We start from the raw sequence: 14,545 nt of genomic DNA on the forward strand, positions 1-14,545 counted from the left end.
AAAAAGGAAAGAAATTGCTAAAGAGAGGGTTCAGACACTTTAGTTCAATAGATATAATAGAATAATCCACATGATGGTGCATGGTTAAGAGAGATTTCATATGACCTTGAATATTTTTGTTGCTCTAGCAGTGTGTATGTGAACTTTGACAGGATGCTTAAATTATTTGTATACATTTGCATTTAATTTTTTAAGGTTAGTAAATTAACTTTAATGTAAAATGCAGGCAAGCTATTTTTAAATAAACATGACCTTTTAAGACTCGTTATTTTGGGTGCTAATGTTTAAAAAAAGATAGGTGTCTGAGCACTGGAATTACTGTTAATTCAGTCTTGCTTGATAACAAAAAGGCATTACATTACACCACCCTTGTTAATTGTTTACAGTTAAAGGAATTCATACCTTTGAGGTGTCTTTATCTTACCAGCACTAGAGTAAATAAACTGAAATTTCTATCTCCCTGCCCCCTCCCCACCCAATTGGGTTTTTTGGCTGTTATAGCTTTTTAAATGTTTCTAGTGATGCTTTGCTTTGTTATGAACAAAATATAAAGCTTGATTTTACTATTGTATTCAGTGACTGGTCAGAAAACTGTTCTATAGTGAAGATGTGTGTGTAAGGTTTTGCAGGTTATCAACTTCTTGGTAGTCAGTAATCTCTCATGGAGTGCGAAACGGCAGAAGGTTCCTATGTGGTCTGTTAAAGGCTTTCGTTAAGCAAGGAGAGAAGAAATCACTTGCCACACTGCAGCTATTCACATGATAAGGTGTAATTCTACCAGGAAAGTTAGGACAGAGTTATGAAATCTTTTCTTTCTGGAAGCATCGTTAGGAGTCAGTTGTAGTGACCTGCCTAACTTGCAAGAATTAGCTGAACTAAATGGAAGTCCATTGTGTAAAAATTGTGATAGTATCAGATCACCCAGCTTCTTCCTCCATGTGGTGTTGGTACTTTAATATTGTGGCCTTCAGTTAATAAAGAAACATCAAACATGAAATTTTAAAAGCTTTAGTATTACATTTTTTAGTAAAACATTTTAAAAACATTAATATTACTTACAGCGTGAAAAATATTGTTGTTTTAGTGAAAAAGACATAGTTACAGTAGTCCTTTCCCTTTACACAAAAAAAAAAAAGGGATAGACCATGGAAAACAGCCCAATGCTTATGGGTCTTAGATGCAGGAGGAACATCCTGAAAAGGAACAGAATTATAGGAATGATAATGTGTTTATAAAAGAATGTTTTGAGCCAAGCAGCAGAAGCTTCCCAGATTTCTGAGGTTTTGGATACTGGAAGAGCAAAGTGCCTGGTGTACCATGTTGGTGTTTGTTGTCCTTAATGAATTGTTTTCTTCTTGTTATGTAGTCATAACTAAACTATGTCACTGATGTGATTGTGTATTTAGTGTACCAATCTTATTAAGGCACTCTGTTACCTCCTAAGTGTGGTTCAGGACCTCCTTTTCCTTTACTCATTTGTGTGCCCAGCATTTAGAGAAAGATCTGGAAAAGGAGAACCTTCTTCTGAGCTTCTGCTCTAATACATATGAGAGTGTGCAATTTGATTCTTTCATAACAAAGAGATACTGCTTTTAGAGAAAGTAAAAGAAGGAAATGTGGTGAAAGTGATCATGAGTACTCACTCCTCCCAGAAAAAAAAATAAAAAATGAATCCAGCAAAATGGCTCAGAAGATGAGACCACTTCAGCCTCAAGGAACTGATATATTCTGGTAGCCCTAAGATGATCAGAGAGCTGGAGCACTTCTTCTGTGAAGACAAGTTGAGCTGTGGTTGTTCAGTCTAGAGGGAAGGAGGCTCTGGAGAGACCTTATGGTGGCCTCCCAGTACTTGCAGGGGGCCTATAGGAAAGCTGGGGAGGAACTTCTTACAGGGTCAAGAGGAGAAGGCACAATGGCTTAAAACTGGAAAAGGGGAGATTTAAATTAGACATTAGGAAGAATGAGGGTGGTGAAACTTACTGGAGTAAGTTTCCCAGAGAATCTGTGTAGGCCCCATGACTGGAAGTGTTCAAGGCCAGGTCGGATGGGGCTTTGAGTAATCTTATCTAGTGGGAGCTGTCCCTGCCCATGCAGGGAGGGTTGAACTAGATGATGTTCAAGGTACCTTCCAGCCCAACCCATTCTATGACTCTATGATACGGTCTTTGGGGCCGATAATCTGAGAGACAAAGAAGTGTAGAAAGACTGTTTCTTGAAAAGCATGTATTGAAAGTTAAATGAAAGTCTGTCCCAGTACAAAGGAAAATTAAGATAGGTGTAGTGGAATAATTAAGTTGTCTTACAATCTAAGTAATCAAGAACCACAAAAATGTGAAAACAAGGGAGGATTACTGTGATAAGTCATACAGTATATCAGTATATACTGCTATGTAGCCAGTGTTTAACCCAGTGAAGAGTATACATGTCTATGTCATAAGCTGCCAGCTTCTTGAGTACTGTGGGAGACAGTCTCAAAGACTTTACTGAAGACCAGGTAGACAACTTCCACAGCCTTTCCCTCATCCAGGCGGCTCACCTGGTCATAGAATGAGATCAGGTTGGTCAAGCAGGACCTGCTTTTCCTGAACCCATGCTGGCTGGGCCTGATCCCCTGGCTGTCCTGCACTTTTCCTGTGGGCACACTCAATATGAGCTGCTCCATAATTTTTCTGGGCACTGATGTCGGGCTGACAAGCCTATAGTTCCCTGTATTCTCCTTCTGGTCCTTCATGTAGATGGGCATCATATCAGCAAACCTCCAGTAAGCTGGGACCTCTCCTGTTAACCAATACTGTTAACCAATACTGTTGGTAAACGATGGGAGAGAGGCTTGGTGAGCTTCTCTTCCAGATCCCTCAATACACTCAGGTGGAACAGATAGGACAGGGAGTTTAGAAATATGCTCTGTGAGGAATTTGAAGGCATCAGTTTGTTTGGTTTTGCTTTTAAAAAGGAAAAGTCAGTATGAATCTAATGAAGAGTTATTTTCCAAGTTCAATGGGGAATAGTTATCCACTGAATTAGTGGCAAAGGCATTTAGTGGGTAAACTTTCTAAATGCATGGGAGGCAGTGACTCAGCATAGCTATTGAAGTTCTATGACGTCCTTCATCCTTGCTTTCTTTAGAAAAGCTTGATTTGCGTGTCAGAGCAAAATGGACACGATCCTCTCTCTTGAACTATTGTGGTCTTCCTCTCTTGGACCCATAAACAAATAATATTTTAAAATTTACAGTGAATGTCATGAAGGCTGAGTTCTGACATTTTGAAATACTGGACTGAATGTTATCTAGATTGTCTGAGCACCTACACACCAGAGATACAAGCTGCATAAGAACCATTTTAGAATGGATGAGATTTTCAGTTGTATCTGTATCTGGCCAAGCAAAAATATACATATAAACATGTTTTTCTTTGACACTTCTACTTCTTATTCCAGGAAGATTTATGACAACAAGGAGTATATAAGGACATAAGTTGAGAAGCTTTTTATGTATTTTCAACCTTCAAAACTATTTTTTTCTGTTGTGTTTTGGCTTCCTCAGACATTGAATGAGGCATTTTTCCTTATCTTACTTTATCAGATACTGTTTGATCATGCCTTAAAGAAACAGATTGTTTTTCCAGATTGTAGGGTAGTATTTACTAATTAATAATACCTTTAAACTGGATTTCCAAGAGCTGACATAATAGTCTTGCTGGATGGATATCCTTTATTTTTATTCTAAAAATATGACTCAATACTTGCAAGTCACCTCAGGTAAATTTTGCAAGACATTCCTCTGTTCTGCATGACTTTTACATAGTCCACCTTGAGGAGATGTGACTTCATATCCAGTCACAAGAGATGTCTTTAAAGAAATTTGATACAGGATACAAAAAGCCCAGAGATTCTGTGAATCTAAGGCATTTTACATTTGAGGATGGTACCTCATGATTAGCAAAAGGCTGGATTAATGGGGAAAAAAAACAAAACTTAAAACCATCATCAGTTAATTCTGGAACTCTGTGACCCATCACTGTCTAAATTTACATGGCATTTCGTAAACAACATGAAAAAAAGCTACTGATCCTGTTGGATGACAGCATGATAATTTATAAACATCCTGTTTAGTCAAACTTTTCACTCTCTCAGACAAACATATGCTTGCTTTTGTGCTCAGTCCTTCAGGAATTAATTATTCTTTTGCTGGTACATTACCTACTAACTCAAAAAATCTAAACACAATTTGATGCCAGTGAAGACTATTGCCCTTTATATATTTGTCAAGGGTATCTTAAAGCCTAATAACCATGGTGAGGAATGTGTGACAAAATGACAATAAAATGTATGAGAAGAAACAATTCTAGAGGACTATGGAAAGAATAATTATACACTATATGAGCAGATTACTTTCTAGCAGATTTATGTAATGCTTTTCGTGAAAGCTGTGCATGAATACAGGCAGTGTTCCCCTTTGTGACTGGGAAGGGACAAAAAAGAGTTGTGGATTTGCCCCCAGTATTAAAAAAAACTAATGATATCCTGGGAGAAATTCTTCATTAGCATAAAGTTAACTTAGATGGTTCTTTGCCAGTCCATCAAAGTCCTATAGGTAGCGAGGGAGTGTGATAAACAGTCTAGGAGAAGCCACTTCAGGTCAGAACAGCTGTGTTTCTGGATTCACAAAGGAGACAACCTTGTGCATGCATATGTACATAAAGTCATCCCACAGACTGCTATTATATTAATGACACACACTCCCCATGCAATTTTAAAGTTTGAATCCTTTTCCTGTCAAGGAAAAAAAAAAAAAAAAAAAAAGCTGGAGAATTTCTAAAACTCGGTAATTTTGACATATTCTTGTTATTGAAGATTGAAATAAGATCACCCCCCAGTTTGGTACACAAGTAACATTGCAAAAGCATTCCAAAATCAAAAGATAGATACATTCAGCTTGACTGAGCATATCAGGGTGATTCAGTCTCAGCTGACTCATTTATATAATGACTATGCCAGAATGTTCAAAGCTGTATATAGAAACGCCTAAAAACATCTCTAAAAGTCATTGTACATAACAGAGATAGGATGCCGCTACCAGGCAACAGTGCTATGAAGTTCAAAAGTTTATTTAATAGTCAGAGTGACCAGAGATCCAATAAATGTGCATATTTATGTATGAATGAAATCCCTGCTTTATTACAATCCACTGTGTTTACATTGGTTTTGACTCTGGTATAAAAGAAAGGTTTCTTAAAGGAGATTTGTGAAGCTAAATTTAGAAGAAGAGTTTACAGTGGGTTAAGGAAAAGTTGGAGGATTTCATAATTTTGAAAACTTGTGAATCTAATTTAAGTGTGAATAGCATAAATTTCAACTGTCTTAGCTAAAAAATGACATCACTTTCTTGTTCCTCCATTTTTCTTTTGGAGTCTATATGAGGAGAGAAAAAAAGAAAAATAATATAATACCTATTTCATTATAGGCAGTTTCAGTGCAGAAACTGCCTAGAACTGTACTTGTAATTCTCAGGTTTTTTGGTACCAAAAAAATATTTTGTTATCAGTTCTTTCCTTGTGATTTAAATTTTCTTTCACATAATGTGATTAAAATAATTTGGCACTCTGTGATGTTGACAGGAAAAGAAATAACAGGGCAAAGAAATAACTGGGCAAGGAAAAGTTATATAGAATTTGGGAGGGACAAAGTACATAATAGTAGACTTATATCTTAAATACAGTTGTGTATGCTTACTTGCATTCAGATCTGATAATAAAATGAATGTTGTCTAATGTTCAAAAAGTTCTGTATGACAGCATGCTAAAAACTAGTTGGTTTATGTACTACTTTATAGCTGCAGCAGGAAAATAAAATCTAATTTGTGTCTAGTTTTACTCAAACCAGTTAAAAAATTACAACTTTCTGGGTTTTATTTCTTCTCTCTCATCTTCCCCTCTCTTGCACTGATCTCCTAATAGCTTCTCTAACTTTTAGATTTCCCAAGAGGCCAGATGATCTGAGATTCAACCAAACAGTTCTATAGATTATTTCCTTCCCCTTCCCCCCAGACATTCAAGTAAACCTTTAGCTGCCATCTTGCAAAAACTGACATCTCTTGATTTTATAAGGAATTCTTTCATTACCTTTATTTTTCATTCTTCTTTTTTCCTAGCTGTTAAGAAGGTATGCTAATAAATCATGGCAAACCTACAGTAGATGATGATAAGATCCCGAATCTATTCTACAAGCCCCTTTCCTGAAGCCTTGAAACCTCCAAGGCTGTTGCTGGTAAGAGCTATCTGTTACCCAGGTGAAACATCCACAAGCAGCAGCTGAGTAGTAGCTGGAAAGCCTTCCCTAGCCAGCACCTGCAACCAGCTGATTCAGAAGCCAGGAATAGAAAGGGCCCTCCCATTCCTTGGCACTTGTATGGGCTAAATGGATGAGGGAAAAAAATGGTGCCCAGTTTCCCAAGGTCCAATACTAGCTAACAGGTCCAGAGGGGAGATGCAAGATTGTAAGACTGTTTGCATCCTTTTCTGTGCAGTCTCTGCTACCAAAGGCTCTCACATTGAAAGAAAAACTCCACAGCTGTGTTTGTGTATGGCCTCAGCTCATCAGGAGGCATGTGGCTCCTTGGGCCAAATTCTCAGCTTCTTTGCAACAGGGAAAACAAACCCTAAGCAGAGATTCAGTGGGCCTGGAGATTAGACAGCAAGATGGCAAGATTTTAGGATCGAACAGTGCCCAATTTTAAGAAAATAGTATTTTTTCCTTTCAGTAAGCAACATGCAATTAGGGTTTCATCCCACTATTCATACTTGGTGGTACAATCAACACTGCAAATTCTCAAAACTTATAAGATTTAGATCAACAGAGAAAACTGTAGCATCTCTTCTAACTCAAAGAGTGCTTTGTTTTTTTAGGTCTGGTAGATAGACAACCAGAAAAAAGCCTTCTTATAGTACAATGAAAGTGGCTTATGATAATGTTAATGTGGTGGACCATGTACACAAAATTATTAAATGAAAAAAAAAATAGGAATCTTCAGTTAGGAATTCTCTCATGCTTTAGCCTCATAGCATAAGGTATCTCCATGTAGCAACCCAAAAAAAAAAAAAAAAAAAACAAAAAAAAACAAACAAAACCAAAACACCAAACCAAACCAAATACAACCAAAAGCACCTCCACAAACACCCCTCACTCAAGCAGTTTCTTACTTCACTGCTAGATTCCTACAGGCTTCAAAGTATGTCCACAGACAATCAGAGTCATGACAAAGTGTACATACTCACATCGACAGTGATCATAGACCAAAAATCATGCTAGCTCACTCAAGAGGCTTTACACACCTGGTATGAAAATAATCTACATGATTTGAGGTTAAGACTAGAAATTTTGGATATTGTATGCAGAGAAGATATCTTCCTGTGGCTCAGAGCAAATAGGACAACAGGTAGTAAGTAGCATCACACTGTGGTTATGAAAAGAAGTACCTTTTCATGCAGTGTAACTAATTATGAAACTCCATTATCACTTGTATGCTGAAAAATGGAAATATCCTTGTATTTATATTGTGAGCAGACCAATATCAAAACCAAGTGTTTCTGTGTGAAATTCTCAATTCTCCAGTATTTTTAAAATTATACTTCATAGTTGTAATATTGAAGAGTTAATATCCTCAAGTGGACATGCATGGCTATAAATAAAACTTCTGGCAACATGCCAGTTACCTTGATTGCCATGAAAGATACTTCAGTACTTCAGCTTTTCCATTTTCGTCTTTTAAAAGCTAAAACAAAGAAGTATACAATTTAGAAAACTGCAGTTTGCTTAACAGATACTATGACGTAAGATGAAGACTGTCGTCATTATTGGTTGTCTTTCAGTCATATTATTCATGAAATGAGGCTGTTGCATTCTGGAATAAATAAAGATAGATATCACACTCTGAGTAGTTTGCCATATAGTTGAACATCATAAATGAGACATAGATTACAACAGAATGACTCTGAATACATGAAAGGTAAGGAAGTATCATAATGTCATATATTAGGAACCTGCTCTTTGTGTCTGGAACAAATATTTCCAGTGATGACAAATCCAGCCAGCTGTCAGCTTGCAATAATGAAGTATGTAATTTTAAAAGTACACAATGGCTTCCATTGTTGATGGATTATCACTTAACCTAAAATACAATGCTATACAGATAAGTAATCACAATTGGTTGGTGGTCTGATAAAGATTCCATTAAACATCAGAGCTCCAGAGAGGCTTCAGCAATGTGTCAAGATTTCAAACATTTCTAACCTGAGCTCTGCTCACATTGATGGGTTTTTTTTAATACTGCATCTGAATTATGCAGACCAGCAGTTTTTATTGTGAGATGACAGTACAAGATTTTACAAATTAAGAGTTCCTTCTGCTGGGAACATGCTCACTGGCTATCAAGGAAACCCTTTTCTCTGAATTAATCCTGAGAATTTCCCTCAAGTGCCACAGGCTGTAGGGTATCAGCACTCCATCTGCCCAGTCTCCACACATTACTAGTAAAGAAATACAGGCCCTTCAAAGAAAGAACAGGGAAAGGACTGAAGGCATCAGTATCACCACCTCTATGTAAATTGTAAGATCAAAGTCAACATGTACTAAAGTAACCATACTGACCATTTTCATCTGGCCTCTAGTTGAGTGGTGACCTCAGTCATGTTTCCTACACTTTATTGATGTGTATTCATTTTCAATAGTCAAGTGTACACAAGACATGTCACTTGTATTATTTGTACTTATTTCATACTCTAGTCATACTCAGGAGTTTCATGTCTTTCAAAATAAATTAAAAAAAAAAAAAAATTAGACATTTGTATCTGCTGCTTTAAAAGCCAGGATTCCAGATTTCAAGAGACTTTTGGAATCAAGTATTTTCAGATCTACAGGTGGTTTGTCTTGATGGGTTAAATGAGTTTATCTTATCTGGCTGACAGGTCATTTTGAGGTTTGGATGAATCTGGATTTTCCAGTCCAAAAAGACACAATTTTTAGTATATTGTCACTTTTGCCTGCAGTGCCCAGGAAGTTTGAAAATGATCTGCAGATGTATGAAGAATTTCCTTTACAGTTGAAGAGGCTGTAATATCCTTTTCTCTATGCAATACCTTATAATACATAAGGCCATTAATTTTCAGTGAGACTATACGTAATTTAGTATGTTATTCATAGAGAAAATCTGTGATCTGCTAAATCCAGAGGGACCCACTAGGTCAGTTAGCCTGAATTTTTGTACTGATTCTGCTCTCATAGATTTATGAGGAACAGAAACCTGTGTGTTATTAAAAAACATTGACTAGAACATATGTAAACTTAATTTAGGACTTAAGAAAATGGAGAGCCCATGATTTGCCTTGGTGTTTTTCTTTAAGAGTTAACTACCCTTATTATGACAAACTTGAGCTTTGCTTCACAGTTAAATTTCTCTGAGGTTAACAACCATTCATTGGTTCTAGTTAAACCTTTCTCCAGTAAAAAGGTTTCTTGATTCATATGTATTTTCTTCTCAAAAGTATTGACTGGAAATAAGCTTCAGAATTTTTTGTTGTACTTATTTGAAAGAACTGAATCCATGATACTTAGGACCTTATTAGGACTTTTTTGCTTGGTTTATTTTGTCTTGAAAGTGTTGTCGAGCACATCTCCAGTGATGAGTTTTAAGGGAAATAGAATAAATTTCTTATAACAAGGCAAATATTTTTTACTGAATATGCTTCATTCTTGCTGTATTTCTATCAAATCATAAGGCTAAGAGTCTTCCTTTTTTAGGAGAGATATTTATGGTATCTAAAGATTGTACCAGCAAAAACCAAGATCTTATTTTCTGATGTTACTGAATAAGGCTTTTTTGGCAAGTGCTGTGCTGTCAGGCTGATGAACACTGATGAAGTGATTCACTGTTAAAAGCAAAAGTATCCAACTAAATACTGTTACAGTTAATGACAAGGACAGCTAAAGAAATTGTTTGCATGAGGTGTGGGATGTTAAAAAAACCCCAAAATTAAAACAAACCAACAACCTAAAAAGGAGCCTACAAGTTCTAAAAATGAGGAAAAGAAAGTAAAAGAGAGAAAAATGCTTATATTTTCAAATTTATTGCTTTAATAAAAAATGCACATCTTTTCTCACTAACCAGTGAACTGAAGTCATGAAGTGTGCCTTTGAAGCTGAAAAGATTACTCTTTCTGCCCTTGGTTTCTCTGACACTCCGCTTGAAACACAGTTAATAACTTCCAGTGTGAGCCTCACAAAGTACAGAATTGTTACTAATTATGTTAAGTTTTCGGATGAAAGATGACCTTGTCCATTCTCAAAGCTATAGCATTCCCCAGGACAATAAAATAAAAGAAAAATCAACAAGAATGACTTCAGATATTATTGAATCTGAACTATTAACTTTTGTATGTGAGGTTATTTAGATAGTGAATTAAAAAAAATATATATTCTTAAGGTAATATTTTGGCATTTTTCTGCTGACTTTGGAGCTCATGCTATGCAGAAAACTGGGTGCCACAGCTGTCTTGTGTGTATTCTTCACAGGAGCAGCTCTCTCAGGAGCTGCCAGAAACATCAGTACAGTTTAGTGCTTGACCTTGATATTCTTTCAGACCCATCTGGGGGCCCCTGCGTAGGATGTAGGACTTTTTGTGGGCTATTTTCCATGAACAGTGTACAAAGTGCTCAATGGCATGACACAGTTGTGTTTCTAGACCAGAACGCCAAATGTATTAGTGCACCAGTCCAAAATGCTCAAGATGTGGGGCCTGCTGGGGCTGTGGAGCATCTCAGCTTCATTGGACTTCTGACAGCTGGGGTAAAGTGCATTTCCTTGTTACAACTAAGAGGAGAGAGATTAGAAAAACAAAGAGAGCATTGCTGCAGTTCTATTACTTTAAGACTCCAACCTCAAAATCTTTAAAAGCTAATATTTTACTGCAGTGGAGACATCACATTGGGTGCAGAAAAGTTGACAAAGCTGAAGTGAAAAAAAGTGAAAAAAATTGAAGACCAATGTTTTAAAAGATTAGCTTCAAAACACCTTAGAGGAAAGAAGGGGAAGAAAAGTCTGGTTTAAAGCGTATGGTATCAGAAATGGCTGTACCTAATCACAGCTGAGTTCATTTTTTTCATTGTAAAAATTGAGAAAGAGGCAGAATTACATACTCATCTACCCTGAAAAATACAAGGTGGAAAACCTCATTCAATAACACTTGACTCACTGTTTGGCTGAGTATAAAAGACTGAGCAGGAAAGCACGAATGGAAGTGACTGAAAAAATGAAATTCAGAATGAACACAAGGAAGTACTTTTCACTCAGAGAGAAATACAATTTTTCAATAGCCTACTGAGCCAAGTTTGGAATTGAAGGCACTGCAGTCATTAAAGAAGAAGGGAGATACTATTCTGGAGAAACTGTGTTAACCAAGATGACTTGCAATGGGCTGAATGGCCTTTTCCTTTTTCCCTAAATTTATGTTATTTTTGAAAAACTTTGATTACAAGTCTTCCTGCTGTGATTTAGATAGCATGAATTTGAAAAGAATATATCAAATCCTTTCAATCAAGATGCTTGGGTTTCTTTCCAGCCTGAATTCTCACAAGGCTGTAATAGAAAACCCCCTGTCAGGGGAAAGGAGTATCAAGAGTAGCAATTTATGTTAATGTGCTATTTCCTTTTTTCCAGCATAAAGGGTAAGAGACAAGGATCTTAGGTGAGAAAGGCCAGAATATAAAACTTTATGGGAATATACTATAGGTAATAAAATAAAATTTAGAAAAAAAATTCCCTAAAGACAAATCCCCAAGACTGACACTTTAAGGAACTAACAATTTAAGGACTTCATCCTACTTATTCTATACGTTTTCTTTTCTCATGGTTAACAAGTCTCTACTGTATACACATCTGGTCATAAACTGCATTCAACACCCTACAGAGAAGAGACAAATTTTATGTATAGTTTTTTTAAGGTAAAGTGTGTGTTTTATAAAACCATGGAAACCCAAATTTATTTAAGTTGTATAAGACTGCTTAATTTTTCCCTTCCACTTCATCTCTCAAGAATCTGTTCCCAATATTTATGGAGATAGCAACGTTAAGAAGAAATCAGTTTTTATTACAATCAGGTTGGCTCTTCTCCACCACAAGAACTTTGGCCAGGTTCTTTTGTGCCTGATTTTATAGATTTCTTGTCCCTATGGGACTTTTTTGTTGCTGTTGTTATACTAAGTTTCTGTATCAGAGCATGGTTTTGGGAAGTGTGCTAATTGTTTTTGTGTGATCGAAATGTCTGCTTTTTTACTTCCTGGTGCTTTTGAGCAGTCTTCATTGATTCTTACTAAATCATTTCTGTGGAAAAACTTGCTGAAAACCGCTACCCTGACACTCAGAGATTTTAGTTTTGATTTTGTGTGCAGAATGTGCTATTCTATATTTAGTAAGAGATACAAATGAATGGTAGGATTTTTATATAATTCAAAATCTTTCTCAACCAAACAAACAGCAGGGAATAATCAATATGCGAGAGAAGTTGACAGTAGCATGTGGTTGCCTTCAGTACCATAACAAAATTGATGGGTTGTGTGCAGTGCAAAACATCTTGCTCTTGGTGTATTTACTGTATTATCAAGCAATTAAAAATTTCAGGAAATACTAAAACCAGAAAAAACTAACAGAATAAATAATGTTCATAGTAAGAATGACACATGGGTAAGTCTAAAGCACATTTTCTAATGTGTCTGCTTTGTGAAAAAAAGTGATGGACTGATAAGTTGTTTTAAAGTCAGAACACATGGAGCAGATTCTAGAGCATTGAATGCTGCTAAAATACTTTAAGGTTTTGTTTTTTCTAGCTTTTTGTTTTACTGTTGAAAATACATTTGTCTCATGTTGCCATCTACTAATCCTGTTTATACTGTCCCAGGTTCTAGTTTGTCTCAACAATTATCAATATCCTAACATATTAAACCATTTTTTTAAAAATTCTATGAATCTGTGGTTGATGCATGGCATCTGAGCTTAGTTCTGTATTTAAGCATAAGCCTAACACATATTTTTAATCTTAATGTAAATGAAACTTAAACATGCTCAAAAGTTGGCATGTGCTTTAAACAGAAATAATTTACAATACAGATTTAATTCCTTCAGGGCTCATATGATTAGGATTTCATAGGATTGGTTTCATCTTAAACCATTCCCTCTTTTAAGTTGATGGCTACAGAATGGTGCCGATTATTCTTTGTGTTGTCACAAATGTTAGTGGAGAGCCTGGATAAACTTTTAATGAGTGCTTAAAATCACAGCTGTCTAAAATGGAATGGGTCTTTGGCCAAATAGATGGTTGAGGAAGGCAATAAGAAAAAAGAAGCTGGAGAAATGAAGCTGGAGAAATGAGATAATATGAGTGTCTTCATATTAATGAAAATCTTCTGTGCATATTAATCTGTCCTAATGCCCTATTGATTATTTACAGTTGTCTGTTTCAGTCTAGTGTTTCTCTATCACACCTTTTATCGCATACTTTTTATTTATATCACTTTTAATATGGTTTAACAAATTTAAAAAAGGAATTAATTTACTTTGGGAGATGCCTATATTGAAATTTCTAGTATATGCCCATATTTAAATTGCTCTGTTTATTCACAGTCTTAGAATTGCCATTATTTCATCAAATTGAGGCATATCTAAGGACTATGGATTTGTCTAGTTTGGAGAAAAGGAGGCTAAGGAGTCTAAGGGGTAGACTCACTGCTCGCTACAGCTTCCTGAGGAGGGGAAGAGGAGAGGGAGATGCTGATCTCTTCTCCTGTCATGGGATCCAATGACAGGACATCTGGGAATGGTTCAAAGCTGCATCGGGGAGGCTGAGGCTTGACATTAGGCAGCATTTCTGTACTGACAGCATGGTCAATCACTGGAACAGGTTTACCTAGAGAGAGGTGGTTAATGCCCCAAGCCTGACAGTGTTTAGGAGGCATTTGGACAATGCCCTTAGCAGCACACATTAACTTCTAGTCAGCCCTGAAGCACTCAGGGACTTGGACTAGATGACCACTGTAGACCCCTTCTGCCTCAACTATTCTATTCTGTTCTCTTCTGCTCTGCTTGTTCTGTTCCATCCTGTTGTATTCCACTCTCCCTTGAGATTTATATTTTGGTATCTACAGCTCCAGATCATGCTTTTTGCTACTTCCATCCTTCCAAATTCGTACAGCAACATTACAACCCTCACTTAACATCTAGGAGTGCATACTAGGGCAGCTTCTTTTCTGAAAAAAATCAGCTTGTAGCTTCCCATACTATAAAATCACATGCCACCTAACAGTCCACAGGAGCATCATTCTTCCATAAAAGTTCTTCCTGGCTCCCTTTTGTATATGCTGAAAAGGGCATTTCTGTGCAAAGTTCGTATTTCCTATGCATAATTCAGTTTCCAATTTTGTCGTAGCAGCTGCCTTAAAGACTGAAGGCAAAAGCTTCCTTTGCTTTGTCTGACCTGTGAGGAGAATTTGAATTTTTTTC

General features: G+C 36.5%; 1 protein-coding gene across 4 annotated transcripts in view; it reads left to right on the forward strand.

The window, feature by feature from the left end:
• The window catches only part of CADM2 (cell adhesion molecule 2), a 619,460-nt gene that overhangs the window by 566,884 nt on the left and 38,031 nt on the right, over window positions 1-14,545 (forward strand). The window lies entirely within an intron of this gene.

Source organism: Heliangelus exortis, chromosome 1 (assembly GCF_036169615.1).
Source record: "Heliangelus exortis chromosome 1, bHelExo1.hap1, whole genome shotgun sequence".
Classification (NCBI taxonomy): domain Eukaryota; kingdom Metazoa; phylum Chordata; class Aves; order Apodiformes; family Trochilidae; genus Heliangelus; species Heliangelus exortis.